General features: G+C 35.8%; 1 long non-coding RNA gene across 2 annotated transcripts in view; it reads right to left on the bottom strand.

Moving 5' to 3' along the window:
* LOC128639606 (uncharacterized) overlaps positions 1-12,972 on the bottom strand; it is a 68,336-nt gene extending 55,364 nt beyond the window's left edge. Inside the window, exon 1 of one of the 2 annotated variants that reach the window (XR_008399229.1) lies at positions 12,839-12,972. This is a non-coding gene — a long non-coding RNA (uncharacterized LOC128639606). Of the gene's footprint in view, positions 1-12,769 lie in introns of both variants that reach the window. The other variant, XR_008399230.1, reaches the window with a different exon arrangement.
* Between the last annotated feature and the right edge of the window lie 5,200 nt (positions 12,973-18,172).

Raw genomic sequence — 18,172 nt, forward strand, 5'->3', positions numbered from 1 at the left:
CTCTTTATCAATAAACTTATTTTATGCCATAATTTTGTAAAATACCCCAGTGTCAATATTATATGCTGTGTATCTTATTGCTGCAATAATGTCAGTAAAACACCCAGTAGGACAGTAACACCCTTTTCATTTACAGGACTACTGCTTACCCTGTTCCCACTATAAGGAACCAAATCAGCCAATTCTGATATACTAAGTTTCCTCAGAAGAAAAGGGCTGAAACATACCTCAAATGCTGCTTGCTGCATGAGACTGTCCTCCACACTGAAGAGTTTTCTCATATTACCTTCAGATCTGTGGGAACCATAATTGATCTTAGTAACTGCTGCTAAAATCATCAATTTCAGGGGGAAATCTTCTTCCATATCCTCCCTGAGAAAAATAGTACTCACTGGTACCATTTTATCACCACTATCACTTTAGCCTTCCTATTATTAGCATAGGCAAAGAGAATGACTGGAGGGTGGAGTCAAGGGAGGAGCTATATAGACAGCTCTGCTGTGGTGCTCTTTGCCACTTCCTGTTAGCAGGAGGATAATATCCCACAAGTAAGGATGAATCCGTAGACTCGTCGTATGTTGTAGAAGAAATATATATTTGCATGGAGAGCAACTGATCTCACTTGCTAATAAACCCACCTTCCAAGCATAAATATATATTTACTTTTTTCTCAGTATATGAAAATATCTGTATTACAGAAAACTGTAATACATTTTTAAAGTCTTCTCTAATGGCCCAGTACCAGCCCTGCTGGTGGGTTGTGATTCAACATACATGTTTGCTGCCTTCTTGCTGTTAACTGATCACCAACTAGCATTCCATATGTATTGAGCTGTGGCACTATCAGAGTGCCATTGCGCATGCGCGCTATGCACACATAAGGGTGTTCAGTAGAGAAACAAACACCAGGCGAGGAACAGACAGGTCTTCCACTGACATCAATGAAGCCACTGACACAAATGCATTGAGATTATATATATATATATATATATATATATATATATATATATATATATATATATATATATATATATATATATATATATATATATATATATATATATATATCCCCCTTTGACGTAGGCAAGGATCGGCCGGGGGGGGGGGGGGGTGCTTAGCAGCGTAGGCAGTCCCCCATGATTTGATCCCAGCCTTGAAATCACGTAATCACATTGACAGTCATGTGATTTCCTTTTTACTAACAGTGTTTACATTAGAACTATGAACACTATAGTACTGCCCCGAAGGGGTTAAGAGCCACAGATATTAATACACTTCAGTTACTACACACACACAAGGATGGAAAAATATCACTATAGTTTACTAGTAAGAGAAGAGAATTCCATGGGAAAAAGTTACAAATCCACTCAAACTTAAAGTTATTGTAAAGTTGAGCCATGTTCAAAGCAGCATTTGTTAAATTTTGAATAACAAAGTTTAATTCATTGTTTTTTTATTATTATTTTGCAATAACAAAGTTATTGTTTTAACGTTTCAAACCAATAAATGGTTCCTTGCATGCTTAAAAGAAAACTAACACTTTAAGACTAATAAAAAAAATATTACATTTGCACTTAAGCTCTTTACCAGATGTTGATATGTTTAAAGATCTTGTTGTATTTTATGTTCTAAATGACAGATGTTGCCACCTTTCTTGTTTTTTCTTTTTGAATTAAGCTCAATAATAAAAAATTAAATATAAAGTTGAATTACGTGCAGTAAAAAAATCAAATTTTTTTAACAAATTTTGTATACATTATTTTGCCTGAAAACTGAGGGGGTTGAGATCTAAGAAAATTTGAACCCCTAATCTGCCGACCGGACATCGCCGCCACTTAATAAATATATTAACCCCTAAACTGCCGCACTCCCGCCTCGCAAACACTTGTTAAATTCTATTAACCCCTAATCTGCCGTCCCTAACATCGCCGACACCTACCTACAATTATTAACCCCTAATCTGCCGCCCCAACAATAAAGTTATTAACCCCTAAATCTAAGTCTAACCCTAACACCCCCCTAACTTAAATATAATTTAAAATAATCTAAATAAATATTCCTATCATTAAATAAATTATTCCTTTTTTAAACTAAATAGTTACCTATAAAATAAACCTTAATCTAGCTACAATAACTAATAGTTACATTGTAGCTAGCATAGGGTTTATATTTATTTTACAGGCAACTTTGTATTTATTTTAACTAGGTACAATAGTTATTAAATAGTTATTAACTATTTAATAACTTCCTAGTTAAAATAATTACAAATTGACCTGTAAAATAAAACCTAACCGAAGTTACAATTACACCTAACACTACGCTATCATTAAATAAATTAACTAAATTAACTACAATTAAATAAACTAAAGTACGGAAAAAAAACCCACTAAATTACAGAAAATAATAAAATAATTACAAAGATTTTTAAATTAATTACACCTAATCTAATCCCCCAAATAAAATAAAAAAGCCCCCAAAATAAAAAAGCCCTACCCTATACTAAATTACAAATAGCCCTTACAAGGGCCTTTTGCGGAGCATTGTCTCAAAGTAATCAGCTCTTTTACCTGTAAAAAAAAAATACAATACCCCCCAAACATTAAAACCCACCACCCACACACCCAACCCTACTCTAAAACCCACCCAATCCCCTCTTAATAAAACCTAACACTACCCCCTTAAAGATCACCCTACCTTGAGACGTCATCACCCAACCGGGCAGAAGAGGTCCTCCAGACGGCCAGAAGTCTTCATCCAGACGGCATCTTCTATCTTCATCCATCCGGAGCGGGTCCATCTTCAAGACATCCGACGTGGAGCATCCTTTTCATTCGACGGCGACTGGAACAATGACGGGTCCTTTAAATTACGTCATCCAAGATGGCGTCCCTTCAATTTCCGATTGGCTGATAGAATTCTATCAGCCAATCGGAATTAAGGTAGAAAAAATCCTATTGGCTGATCCAATCAGCCAATAGGATTGAGCTTGCATTCTATTGGCTGGCATGCAAGCTCAATCCTATTGGCTGTTCTAATCAGAACACTTTGGGGTTCATGTTAGGGTGTTAGGTTTTAGACATACATGTGTTTCCCCATAGGAATCAATGGGGCTGTGTTAGGAGCTGAACGCTGCTTTTTTGCAGTTGTTAGGTTTTTTTTTCAGCTGAATCTGCCCCATTGATTCCTATGGGGAAATCGTGCACGAGCACGTTTTGCCAGCTTACCGCTACGTAAGCAGCGCTGGTATTGAGGTGAGATGTGGAGCTAAATTCTGCTCTACGCTCACTTTTTTGCAGCTAACGCCGGGTTTCTGAAGACCCGTAATACCAGCGTTACTGTAGGTGAGCGGTAAGGAAAAACTGTGCGTTAGCACTGAACACCATTACCGACAAAAATTCGTAATCTAGCCAAAGGTGTTTGCTGTCTCTTTAAATATGACATTGTTCCTAGCAACAGTCTATAGAAGCCCCTTAACAGTTCACAAAATATGATTGAAGCAGTCTCATCTTTTAACTCACAGACTCCAAACACCATGTAAGAGCTAATCCAAAAAGACCCTCTACTTCTTAGGCCTTTCAAATGTTGCATTATATGCAGTCAATTATAATTTTGAGTACTTTTAAAGTAGTTATTTTACAAATATAAAAAAAGTGTTAAAATATTACCCACAATGCACAAAATATACATAAATCATAAACCAATTGTAGTGAAAAAAGTCATTTTTATTAAAGTGGCTCTTAACCATCTTCAATCCTCGAAAGAAAAAAATAATAATACAGTATCATAGAGCAATACTGTAACAGTATAGGCAATCCAATTTATAAGAACACTGGTACTTGCGCTCTTCTGAGCTACGATTTGCTCATAGGTAATAGCTTTATATAACAACTCTCTCAGGAATCCAGGTCTCCTTTAAACAACATTTAGTTACGACAATTTAAAACAATTTAAAATACAGGGAATATTGAGCCTTTATCTGGGTACTATTGCAGGAAAACGTGTCTCCAAAACTCCGCCCACTAAGAGACTGTACAAACAAAGAGCTGTAAAACAGTTACGGTATATCCAACCAGTCCTATTGCGAGTCCCTTCTTTCAGGCTTCTTCACATAGCTTTTTTTACAGCTCTTTATACGATTCCCAAGTGAGTGGAGTTCTGGAGACACGTTTACCGGCATTAGTACCCGGATAAAGGCTCAATAATCCCTGTATTTTAAATTGTTTTAAATAATTTTTTTTATAAAGGAGACCTGGATTTCTGAGAGAGTTGTTATATAGAGCTATTATCTTAGAGCTAAATCGTAGCTCCGAAGAGCATGAGTACCAAATATGTTCTTATAAAGAGGATTGTCTATTATGTTATAATATTCTGCTATGATCCCGTATTCTCCTTTTTTCTTTTGAGGATTGAAGATGGTTAAAGTGATGGTAAACCCTAGCGTTTGTGAAACGCAAGGATTTACCACTGGAACAAATAAAGAGGATTTTCAGTCATGATGTTAAATACTTCATGCTAAAAGTTCTTTTATTTGTTTGAAGCGTTTGTCGCACTGAGCTCCTCAGGCAGCCCACGGCAGAACGCTATTTTGCTGTGAGGTTTCCACCTCTTAGCCAATAGCCATGCGGGCCAGTTAGCGAACACTTCAAACAAATAAAGGAACTTTAGTCATGAAGTATTTGATACTTCATGACTCAAAGTCCCCTTTATTTGTTTTTTCACTTATCCAATTGGTTTGTTATGCTATAAGTATATTTTGTGCACTGTGGGTAATATTTGAACACTTTTGTGTCTCGATTGTATATTATTCACAGGGTGTAACTATTGTTGTTATTGCACTCTATACCTATTTTAGACAATTCTATAATCAATCTAATTCTTACACAAAACAGCTTTATTTCTCTCACATGTGAAGACACTGGATTCAGATACATGATGTTTTCATGGGCAACAGTGTGCAAGATAAATATTCCAAGGTAAATCAAACCTTCCCTGATACTTCTCATTTTTCAAAAGTAAACCAATAATAATTGGACACAGCTTCAGAAAAAAATAATAATAATAATGAGAAATCTGTTATATTCCATTTAGGTAATTGTTCCAGGACCACTGCACCAATAGGCTATATTATGAGTTAAAATGTAAGATGTAATTCCTCCTATTTTTTCTTTCACAAACAAGGTAAAAAAAGCACATTGTTGATGTATTCTCAACTCGCAATCCTGGAACAAGTTTACCATTTTTGTGGGAACTTGAATGGAAACTAATCAGTCATATTTTGTAAAACAATCAGACGGCATTCTCCTGGTCTGATCCCTTTTTTAGCAGAGCAATATGCTGATTGGTAGTCCTTTCTACGTAATAACTTGGAATGGATTGTTAGGCTCCTTTACAGTATAACGTTATGAGGGCTATTCTTCCAGATGTTGCATTATTTGACATATTTAATAGTGGAGACATTGTCCATCTGCAATAAGCTGGGAGGGACCAAATCTTTCAGGTCTGATGAACAATTTCTCAAAATCATATCGTCTAATCAAAATATAAACCAGGGAAATATCTGTTACCTGGTTCTTCAAGTATTGAAAGATGACTATTGCAGGAAGTTAAATCTGAAAATATTACAATGCCTTGTTTAAACATTTCACCTTAGACCTTTTTGTCTCACAAGACAAAGAAAACTGCCAGTTCAACCATTTTTGGAGAGGATAACACATCCAGAGATCTTGTCAATGGATGCTATTATTCACTAGTGATTGAGTCAAGGAGGTTATGTGTTCCACCTTTTCCATTATTCTAAACAATTATTTATGTACGGAGAGTGAGAGAGAATTACATTTTTCCTGTCCATTGTGACTATCTTGGGTGCAGGTCATTCACGAGTGGTTAGTCTCTCATCTTGTTCTTCTAGAAGCTTTTTACCTTTCCTGTCTTACTTTCTTAACCCTGAATATGTCTGTATTTTGAAGGTTCGTGGACTTCTGTGCTGGACAATCCCCAGAGGCCCATAACCTCTTGAGAATCTTTAGGGCACCAAGAACTGATTGAAGTTATATTTCAGCTTGATCGATTTGATGTATGGGCCAAAATATTTAACCCTACACAGCTCCTTTTGCACAGTTATTTTTTAGCCACATTATTTACACAAAATATATCACACTACCAATCTTCTTAGGTCATATATTGTAGCTGGTCATTCCCTTCTTAATTTTAACTACTGGTGAGGAACCTTTGGTATATGCGTTTATGACAGGCAATTAATCACATCTTTGTTATGTGCAGACCTTGTTTTCTAGTTGAACTACAAAATTTGATTATTTTACTCTTCCAACTGTCAGAAAACATTACTATGTTGTTGCTTTTAGTTTCCTTCAAGAGATTCTAATGCCACAGTGCTTTACATTGCTTAAAGCAGGCATCATCAAACCTGGCCCTCCAGAGGTTTTGAAACTACATTTCCCATGATGCACAGCCAGCATATCAGCTGGCAGGGCATCATGGGAAATGTAGCTCCAAAACCTCGGAAGGGCCAAGTTTGAGAATGTCTGGCTTAAAGCATTGGTCTCTTTCAAAATATGATTCATCTTAGATTTCATATATTTTCTTCCACATTGCGCCTACTTTATATGTGAACTGCTGTAAAGAAAGAGTGTCTCACGCTTAAAGTGAAGGTAAACGTTATTCAATTACAATATATCAATGCACTCTTTCATGAATGAATAAGCTAATCGCTAACTTCATTTTATAAAAAAAATATTAATTTGTCTTGTATTTTTATCTATATTTTTCCCTACCATTCTGACGATAACTCCTCCCAACCTCTATTTCCTGATGTGATGTGCTGTAATCTCAGAAGCGCGTTCACGATGAGCAGTGTCAATGCACATGCACGAATCTGAGTATCTACGGGAGCAGCAGCAAAGCCGTTGCTATAGTTACTGCCGAATTACTTAGCCTACTTCCGTGTCATGCTTATCGTTCAGTCACATGGACTGCTACGCAAGTTCATTTGCACTAACTGAAAGTGCATAGCTACTGACTTCCTGTCCCGAAACGGGAACGCACATGTACTGTCAGCTAAATAATTAGACAGTAGCGCATGCGCATATCCACAAGTAGGCGGATGACGTAAGATCACGGCCGCCTAACGGACAGATTTTCAACTGGCTGTTAAAAAAACGTGACCCAAACTTAAAAAAAAAAAAAATATATGGGTTGATTTTACAGACCGGCAAAAAGGTAATTAAAAGTGAGATTACTGGATTTAGAATCAATATTTAACAAAATGATGAATTAAAGTCCTATTGATTTTTAACACAGAATTGGATTTTGGATCAGCATCAAGGTAACTTTACCTTCACTTTAACCTTTAAGGAGCTCAATGTGGAACTCAATGTTTGATCAGCTCTTAAATATTTATGTTAAACCACAACATCTCAAATATCAAGAAACCACAACCCTTAATAAAAGTTTTCTTCTTTTGTCGAATCGTTTTAGATTATTGTTTTCATATATTTGTATACATAAAGAATTATCTAGCCATAGAACATATATCCCTGGCTCCCAAATTACATATATAAAATGTGTCAAGTCCCTAATGCCACTTGCTCCTGACTTTGTCAGTTCATAACATAAGCAGGCACTGAATTTTCTTTTGGCACCCAAAAGATTTTTTTGTGCACAGTATATTCTATACTAAAGCTAAAATAATTTACACTCTTATGATCAATATGCATCATTATTTGAGAGCATACTTGTATAAAAGTAACAATTTGTAGTTACTTTGTTTGACAAGTATTTAATGTCAGTAAACAACATCCATTAATGTCAAGAATTTTCCTCAATAGTGGAAAGTTAAAAGGGACACTGAACCCAATTTTTTTCTTTTCTTTCGTGATTCCGACAGAGCAGGCAATTTTAAGCAACTTTCTAATTTACTGCTATTATCAAATTTTCTTCATTCTCTTGATATGTTTATTTGAAAAGCAAGAATGTAAGTTTAGATGCCGGCCCATTTTTGGTGAATAACCTGGGTTGTCCTTGCTGATTGGACAGCACCAATAAACAAGTGCTGTCCATGGTCTGAACCAAAAAATTGCTGGCTCCTTAGCTTAGATGCCTTCTTTTTCAAAGAGAATGAAGAAAAATTGATAATAGGAGTAAATTAGAAAGTTGCTTAAAATTGCATACTCTATCAGAATCATGAAAAAAAAATTTGGGTTTAGTGTCCCTTTAAGCTCAGATACCGATATAATACTATCAGTTGTAAATCTCATTAAAGGGTCGTTTAAGAGATACAGTAAATCTGTGTTACAATTTTCAAATAGGCAAATTTGTAGTCCTGCCCATTATCCTGCCTCCAATCCGGTATTAAAAGAGCTGGTATGATTGCATCCAACAAAACGTTTGTTTCACATTAAAGGGACAGTAGAATCAACATTACTCTTTTCATGGTTTGGATAGAGCATGCAATTTTTATTCAGCTTTCTAATGAACTAGCTAGGCTCATATGTTCTTATGAGTGTGCAGGTGTCTTTAGCAATCTATGGCAGAAGACTTTGCAATAATGTATAACATTAATACAAACATTGCTGCCATAGTGCTCTAAAGACACCTGCACGCTCCTTAGTCTACCTGGGTGTTCTCTTCAACAAAGGATGATCTATCTAAACAATGAAAATTTCATTTTGACTTTACTGTCACTTTAAAACAGCAGCTCTTCAGTATTTTCCCTTGTAATGTGAAGGCTCAGTAATCTCTGCAGGGAACATTACATAATACTTTAAAGGGCCAGTAAATACAGTATCAACACATGCATGATAAAAAGAAAATGCAACAGCACTAACTCTGAATTTTAAATGAGCAATAAGTTTTTTTGTTTTTTTTACATATTTTAAAATGGAGTTCAATTTGCTAGCCCCCTGTATCATGTGACAGCCATCAGCCAATCAGACTCCTATACGTATACACTGAACTGTGCAAGTGCTCAGTAGTAGCTGGCGCCTGCACAATTTGATAATGTAAGTAAACTGAAAAGCCTCTCAAAACTGCATGCACTATCTGAATGAATTTTAATTTTGAAGTTTGAGTCCCTTTAAGGAGACATTACACTCAAAATGTAATCCTCCACAAAAGGTTTAATAATGCACAGTGCAAAAAAAATGTAATACACTTTCTTATTATTTTGCCTGCCTTTCTTGTAATTTACATCTAAAAATTTGCAGTTTTTCTACAGATTATAGATAAAAAGGAGAGAACATTCTGTGAAATTAAAAACTCTGATCCTCCTACATGCTGCACAGTGATTGTTTGATAGATGCTCATTTATATCTGTCCCTAACCGGACATAGCAAAAGAGAAAACAGAGCACACAGCAAACATTGCAAATTTTGTTAAGAAAATAATTTTCTGATGCTTAAAAAAATACATATATTTTGCAATGCAGGGATTAATTTTGTGAGTACTGTATATAAAAAATATGATTGTAATGTTCCTATAAGATATATATATATATATATATATATATATATATATATATATATATATATATATATATATATATATATATATATAAATAACAAGAGTATTGCATTGAGCAATGATACTTTTTTTATTGGACTAACTATACATTTATAAGTTGACAAGCTTTCGGAAGAGTTCCTTCCTTTATCAAGTCTGAAGCAATACTGGCCAATTTAATGGAATTTACAGATAATATCTTAAAACACAGGATGGATAAAAAGACAGAAAGTGCAAGGAGAGGAGGAGGTGTTGTAAAAATCATGAGGGGGGCTTAGGTAACAGGCAGACAGTGTCCAGTGTAGACAGGGGAAATATATAGCTATACATAGAGCATATACTGACATAAAGTTATATATCAACATTGAATCAATATCTATAAAGATGTGAAATTGTATATACAGGCGGAATACAAAAGTTAAAATAAAGACAAAAGTGTGGACATAGGCTTACCTGTGTATCTATGTATAAAGAATGTGGAATATACAATGTAATTGACTAAATGAAAGTACATTACAAAAAAGTATCAGAATTTTTTTTTAATGTACTTTCAATTAGTCAAGAGAATGAAGAAAAAATGATAATAGGAGTAAATTAGAAAGTTGTTTAAAATTGCATGCTCTATCTGAATCACGAAAGAAAAAATTTGGGTTCAATGTCCCTTTAACTGAGAAACAAGGCTGGATGATAGCTGAAGTATATGTTTTTCTGCAAAAATCATATACATAATTTTGCACCAGCACATTAGCATTAAAGGGACAGTCAACTCAAAATAAAATATTGTTTAAAAAGATAGATAATCCCTTTACTACCCATTCCCCAGATTTGCACAGAAAACATCGTTACAGTATATTAATGCACTTTTTACCTCTGTGATTACCTTGTATCTAATCCTCTTCTGACAGCCCCCTGATCACATGACTTTTTATTTATTATCTATTGACTTGCATTTAAAGGGACATTATACACTCATTTTTTCTTTGCATAAATGTTTTGTAGATGATCTATTTATATAGCCCATAAAGGTTTTTTTTTAAATAAATGTATAGTTTTGCTTATTTTTAAATAACATTGCTCTGATTTTCAGACTCCTAACCAAGCCCCAAAGTTTTATGTGAATACCGTCAGCTACCTTCTCCAGCTTGCTCCTGTTTGTGTAAAGGGTCTTTTCATAAGCAAAAGAAGGGGGAGGGGGGAGTGTCTTATTTGTCACTTGCAGTGGGCTTTCTAGCTACCTTTTCAACAGAGCCAAACTGACAGCTTCTAAGTAAGTTTTTAAACAGTTTTATACTGGATTTTTATATCAGTATCTGTGCATCTTATTCTTTATAGTAGTGTCTATTACATGCAGTTATATGAAAATGAGTGCATACTGTCCCTTTAAGCCAATTAGTGAAGTGTCTGCCACAACCCACCGGTGTGAGCACAATGTTATCTATATGGCTCATATGAACTAGCACTCCCCTGTTGTGAAAAGCAAATAAAATATGTGATAAGAGGCTGTCTTTATTGGCTTAGAAACAGGCAGAAATGTAGAGGTTTAAATGTTATAAACTATATTAATCTAACAATGTTGGTTGTGCAAAGCTGGGGAATGGGTAGTAAAGGCGTTATCTATCTTTTTAAACAATAACAATTTTTGGGTTGACTGTCCCTTTAACTGTGTGATTATCCTTTAGTGACTAGCTCCAGAGACACCAGTGAGTGAAGTTATGAATTAAAAAAATAGTAAATTAAAAATATATGGATTTGTACTAACGGATTCTTGAGTTCTGATCAAAACCAAGTGACTGTACACTTAAGAATTTGCAAAATGGTCCATCTGTTTGAACTAAACCATGTGTATGAGAAACACTGTGGTTCATAATTAAAACAGAACCCGGGGGTTAATAAATACAATAAAATTCTAGTGCTATCCCTTTTGCAATGGAGGGGAAATATAATGCATAAAATAAGATCAACAACACAGAAGACATTATCAGAGAGGCCTACATGTGAATCACCAGTAATAACTGACTCTCAATAAAATCATGTATGTCATTTAATTATGATTAATTGCAAAAGCATATGATGCCGCACTGTGCTTCCAGTAGGGTACATTAGGAATATGTACACATTACTGGTGACTCATGCTGGAAATTCTCAGCAAAGCATCATGGAGTTTAACATGAACAATTGAGCAAGAAGAAACAGCAATATAGCTCTCTAGCAACAGGTTATATACACAGTATTCTGAACAGACACCATCACTATGAAGAAAGAGAAATGACAGAAACAGGATTACAAACATATCCCTGTTGCACTATGAAAGGTGATAAGGGATTACTATAATAATCTGTGTCAAATATAATCTGCATAAAAAGAGAATTACTAATGTGATATCCTATTTCTACCAAACACATCTGAATATTTTCTAAAGAAATTAATGTCTTTATATGCTTGAATCATTTTGTTCACGAATGAATTAATGATCCAATCACCTCTTATAGTTCTATTATTTTGCTTCAATTGTGTTTTAGTAACCAAGTCATTACATTTGTTAATATGTTTGCCCATGTTCTGTGCAACATTTCATCATACTGCCCACGGTTTGGCAATCTCAGTTTAGTCATTCAGAATACTTTGCCTGTTAAAACATAATCAATCCCCATTTGATTTACTTTATTTACTTATAATTTGCATTTTCTTTTGCCAACAATGTTTTCAAAGTCTTCCCTATGGGGTCTTTGTCACTGTCTTCTCTGTAGTCTTTATGTGCCCCATAAGCAGTGACTTTTACTCAACCCCTTCACTTTTCTACTTTTCTTCTATGTGTGTGACACTGATAATTGTTGTCTGTCAATCTCATTTAGGTCTTCACCCACCCCCTATTTTACCTCCTTTCACTTGTCACACACTTTGCCCCATCTGCACCTGTTCTTTTTAACCCTATAATTACAACACGTTCTCACTACATTGTTCCTGCCTCTGCCATGTCACCCTCTGTACCTGCTTAGCCTGTTTTGACCCATGTACCCTGCATATTTTATTACCCCCTGCAGCTGCTTTCTCACTGCTGTAACAATACAGTATGCCCATCTGGTTCCTGCCCTTCGGTACCTGCTTCTGCTGAACCCACCTATCCGGTCCGCCCTGTGAAAAGCCTCTCACGGTGTGTAGCACCGTACAGTGTCTCTATCACCCAGCCCTTCACCCCAGCATCAGCCTCTAGTGCCAACTTCCTGCCACCGGTTTCCCAGAAGCAACTTTGTACCCAAGAACAAGCGCTCTGCACCAGTCCGCTGCCAACCCGTTCACGGCATCATTTCTGTGCAGAACTCACCGATAACCTTCCCACGGAGAACTTATCCCTCCTGCAGCATCACCCGCCCCAGGCACTGTGCTTCCCAACCTCCGCCTTCCGCTCTCAGTGTTCTGGGCTGGCCCCTTTGCCACCATAGTCTCTGCCCGTCTGCCTGTTTAGGCCCCGCCCATCACATACCAAAGTATTGGCGCAATAACCCCGCCTATTTGTGTTGGCAACGCCCATACGAATCGCATTCTCTCTACCCTTCACACGTGGTTATTTTAGTTCCCGCCCAGAGGAAGGAAAAGCTGCTGACTGACAGCAGATGTTGTTTGGCCTTTTAAAGCTACAGGCACGCAAAGCAGGATTTTTGTTTTCATTGTTGTCCAATCTAAGACTTATGAGCCTCTTTTGATTTTTATCTGTTTCACACTTCCAAAAATATGGATATTTCACTGTGATCTCACTGTATAACTTTACTTCTCCAGATGTACTTCACATTATGACTGTGCCTATTATTGACATTTAAAGGACCATTAAAGGGATACTAAACCCAATTTTATTCTTTCATGATTCAGATAGAGCATGACATTTTAAGCAACTTTCTAATTTACTCCTATTATCAAATGTTCTTTGTTCTCATGCTATCTTGATTTGAAAAAGTAGTACTGTAAGTTTTAGAGCCAGCCCATTTTTTTGTTTAGCACCTGGGTAGCACTTGCTGATTTGTGGCTAAATGTAGCAAACCAATTAGCAAACGCTACCCAGGTGCTGAACTAAAAATGGGCCAGCTCCTAACCTTTCATTACTGCTTTTTCAAATAAAGATAACATGAGAACAAAAACAATTGATAATAGGAGTAAATTAGAAAGTTGCTTAAAATTGCATGCTTTATCTGAATCATGAAATAAAAAAATTGGGGTTAATATCCCTTTAAACTTGACATTTCATCAATAATGTTTCATTATTGCAAGTGAAATATTATTGCAATATACATTCATTATTTATTTTGCTGCCTTTTGATGTAAAATACACCTAAATATTAAACTTATTTCACTTTCTCCTAGGGAGGTATGAGTTAATATTTTTAGGCAGTTTATGTAAGTTTTTAATTCACTACCCCCCCCCCCCAGATGATTTTCAGCATCCCCATGTTTCTAAAAGCTGGATTATCAGTTTTGCATCAACAATCATCATAGAAGCATAGAAGCATTCTTTGCAATAGTAACTAAGTTGAGTCAGTGCTAAACCACCTTAAAGGGACACTCAAGTCAAATTAATTTTTAAGATTCAGTTAGAACATGCAGTTTTAAGACACTTTCCAATTTACATCCATTATCAAATTTTGCACATTCTTTTTATATTCACACTTCCAAGGGAACAAGATCCTACTGAGCATGTGCACAAGCTCCCAGGTTATACGTATACTTGACTGTGATTGGCTGATGTCTGTCACATTATACAGGGGCCAGAAAATGGGAGAAACATTTCATATGTCAGAAATAAATCTACTGCTCATTTTAAATTTAGAGTAGGTGTTAAATCATTGTCTTTTTACTATGAACTTCTTAATTATGCAATTGTACTGCATTTAATAGAGATAATGGCAGGCTTCCCCAGTCTCTCTCAGCTGTACACGTGCAAACAAAGTGTGTGCTATCTGAATATTAGTTTGTGATTGGTTAGCAAGTATTCTTTTGTTCTGGGGGACAGGGAAATCAGTGAATTGAATAAACATAAAACAATATACTAATTTGACAAAATGAAGCTGCAGTTTTCATTGCAAAATTTTTCCCAGATATGAAGGTTCAAATTCATGTAGTTTACAATTTGTGTTTAGTGGTCTTTTAATTCACCCATGTGGGTAACAATTGAGACTAGAGAATATTTTACTCCCTTTCTTTGCTTCTGGACTTTGTATATATGTAAGCTGTAGTACTAGTGGTTTCATGAGAATGCCATATACTGTAATTCTTCATGTAAAGCACAAATATAAGAAGTAGCCATAGAACAGTTTGTAAAGTAAGGCAATGCATGCCTCCTTAACCCCTTAGTGACCAGACCACTTTTCAATTTGTTGACCATCTGGGACCAAGGCTATTTTTGCATTTCTGCGATGTTTGTGTTTAACTGTTATTTTCCTCTTACTCATTTACTGTACCCACACATATTATATACCGTTTTTCTCGCCATTAAATAGACTTTCTAAAGATACCATTATTTTCATCATATCTTATAATTTACTATAAAAAAATTATAAAATATTAGGAAAAAATGAAAAAAAAACACACTTTTTCTAACTTTGAGCCCCAAAATCTCTAACACATCTACAACCACCATAAAATACCAATGCTAAACAGTTTCTAAATTTTGTCTTGAGTTTAGAAATACCCAATGTTTACATGTTCTTTGCTATTTTTGCAAGTTATAGGGCAATAAGTACAAGTAGCACTTTGCTATTTCAAAACCATGTTTTTTCAAAATTGGCGATAGTTACATTGTAACACCAATATCTGTCAGGAATCTCTGAATAACCCTTCAAATGTATATATTTTTTAAAAGAAGACAACCTAAGGTATTAAACTTGGGGTATTTTGACTTTTTTTCATGCAACCATTATACCACCAATCTATGCCAAAGTTTGGAGGGAAAAAAAAATAATTTGATTTTTTGACAAATAGCAATTTAAGAATACATTTACTGATAAAATGGTAAGGGTTACTGCCAAATAACACCCTAATATGTCTTCAGTAGCAACTCCTGGATACAGTGATACCACCCATGTATAGGTGTGTCGGGTTCTCTGTGGGCTAAAAGCCCTTATTTTTATAGAGCGCATTCCAGTTTTTCAACTTGGAATTTTCACATCGGTCATCATGCACCCATGTCCTATTTGGGACATTTCTGAAGCTGGCCAATGGAATTTACCCCCATCAAACCATATATTTTTGAAAAGTAGACACCCTAGGGTATTTCAAATGCTGGTATTTTAACACTTTCCATGCACTAATTCAACCACTAGTCTTTGTCAAACTTTAGGGTAGTTATTTTTTGTGTTATTTTTCACACACATTGTATTTTATGCATGGATTTTCAGTTCCTGTTATGTGTTACTGCCAAAAAACACCTCAATATGTGTTCAACAACATCTCCTGAGTACAGTGATACCACCTATGTATAGGTGTGTCGGGTTCTCTGGGGGCTAAATGGCCTTAATTTTAGGTAGCGCATTCCAGTTTTTCAACTTGGAATTTTCACATCGGTCATCATGCACCCATGTCCTATTTGGGACATTTCTAAAGCTGGCCAATGGAATTTACCCCCATCAAACCATATATTTTTGAAAAGTAGACACCCTAGGGTATTTCAAATCCTGGTATTTTAACACTTTCCATGCACTAATTCAACCACTAGTCTTTGTCAAACTTTTGGGTAGTCATTTTTTTGTGTTATTTTTCACACACATTGTACTTTAGGCATGTATTTTCAGTTCCTCTTATGTGTTACTGCCAAAAACCACCTCAATATGTGTTCAACAATATCTCCTGAGTACAGTGATACCACCTATGTATAGGTGTGTCGGGTTCTCTGGGGGCTAAATGGCCTTATTTTTAGGTAGCGCATTCCAGTTTTTCAACTTGGAATTTTCACATCGGTCATCATGCACCCATGTCCTATTTGGGACATTTCTGAAGCTGGCCAATGGAATTTACCCCCATAAAACCATATATTTTTGAAAAGTAGACACCCTAGGGTATTTAAAATGCTGGTATTTTAACACTTTCCATGCACTAATTCAACCACTAGTCTTTGTCAAACTTTTGTGTAGTCATTTTTTTGTGTTATTTTTCACACACATTGTACTTTAGGCATGTGTTTTCAGTTCCTGTTATGTGTTACTGCCAAAAAACACCTCAATATGTGTTCAACAACATCTCCAGAGTACAGTGATACCACCTATGTATAGGTGAGTCGGGTTCTCTGGGGGCTAAATGGCCTTATTTTTAGGTAGCGCATTCCAGTTTTTCAACTTGGAATTTTCACATCGGTCATCATGCACCCATGTCCTATTTGGGACATTTCTGAAGCTGGCCAATGGAATTTACCCCATCAAACCATATATTTTTACAAAGTAGACACCCTAGGGTATTTCAAATGCTGGTATTTTAACACTTTCCATGCACTAATTCAACCACTAGTCTTTGTCAAACTTTTCGGTAGTCATTTTTTTGTGTTATTTTTCACACACATTGTACTTTAGGCATGTATTTTCAGTTCCTCTTATGTGTTACTGCCAAAAACCACCTCAATATGTGTTCAACAACATCTCCCGAGTACAGTGATACCACCTATGTATAGGTGTGTCGGGTTCTCTGGGGGCTAAATGGCCTTATTTTTAGGTAGCGCATTCCAGTTTTTCAACTTGGAATTTTCACATCGGTCATCATGCACCCATGTCCTATTTGGGACATTTCTGAAGCTGGCCAATAAAATTTACCCCCATCAAACCATATATTTTTGAAAAGTAGACACCCTAGGGTATTTAAAATGCTGGTATTTTAACACTTTCCATGCACTAATTCAACCACTAGTCTTTGTCAAACCTTTGGGTAGTCATTTTTTTGTGTTATTTTTCACACACATTGTACTTTAGGCATGTATTTTCAGTTCCTGTTATGTGTTACTGCCAAAAAAACACCTCAATATGTGTTTAACAACATCTCCTGAGTACAGTGATACCACCCATGTATAGGTGTGTCGGGTTCTCTGGGGGCTAAAAGGCCTTATTTTTAGGTAGCGCATTCCAGTTTTTCAACTTGGAATTTTCACATCGGTCATCATGCACCCATGTCCTATTTGGGACTTTTCTGAAGCTGGCCAATGGAATTTACCCCCATCAAACCATATATTTTTTAAAAAGTAGACACCCTAGGGTTTTTCAAATGCTGATATTTTAACACTTTCCATGCACTAATTCAACCACCAGTCTTTGTCAAACTTTTGGGTAGTCATTTTTTTTGTGTTATTTTTCACACACATTGTACTTTAGGCATGTATTTTCAGTTCCTGTTATGTGTTACTGCCAAAAACCACCTCAATATGTGTTCAACAATATCTCCTGAGTACAGTGATACCACCTATGTATAGGTTTGCCAGGATTTTGGGAAGGTTATGTTACAATGTTATGACTTGTGATTTTAGTTATTAACAATGAGAGTATTTCTTCTGATAGGCCTATCTTTAGTTTGTGGCCTATCGCATACCCCACTTTTATTTATTGCCATGAAAGTGTATATTTTTTAAATGTTGACACCCCAAGGTATTGTATATGGTGTGCTTTGATGCCTTTGAAGCAACCGTTTTAGCCCA

Source organism: Bombina bombina, chromosome 9 (assembly GCF_027579735.1).
Source record: "Bombina bombina isolate aBomBom1 chromosome 9, aBomBom1.pri, whole genome shotgun sequence".
Taxonomy (NCBI): domain Eukaryota; kingdom Metazoa; phylum Chordata; class Amphibia; order Anura; family Bombinatoridae; genus Bombina; species Bombina bombina.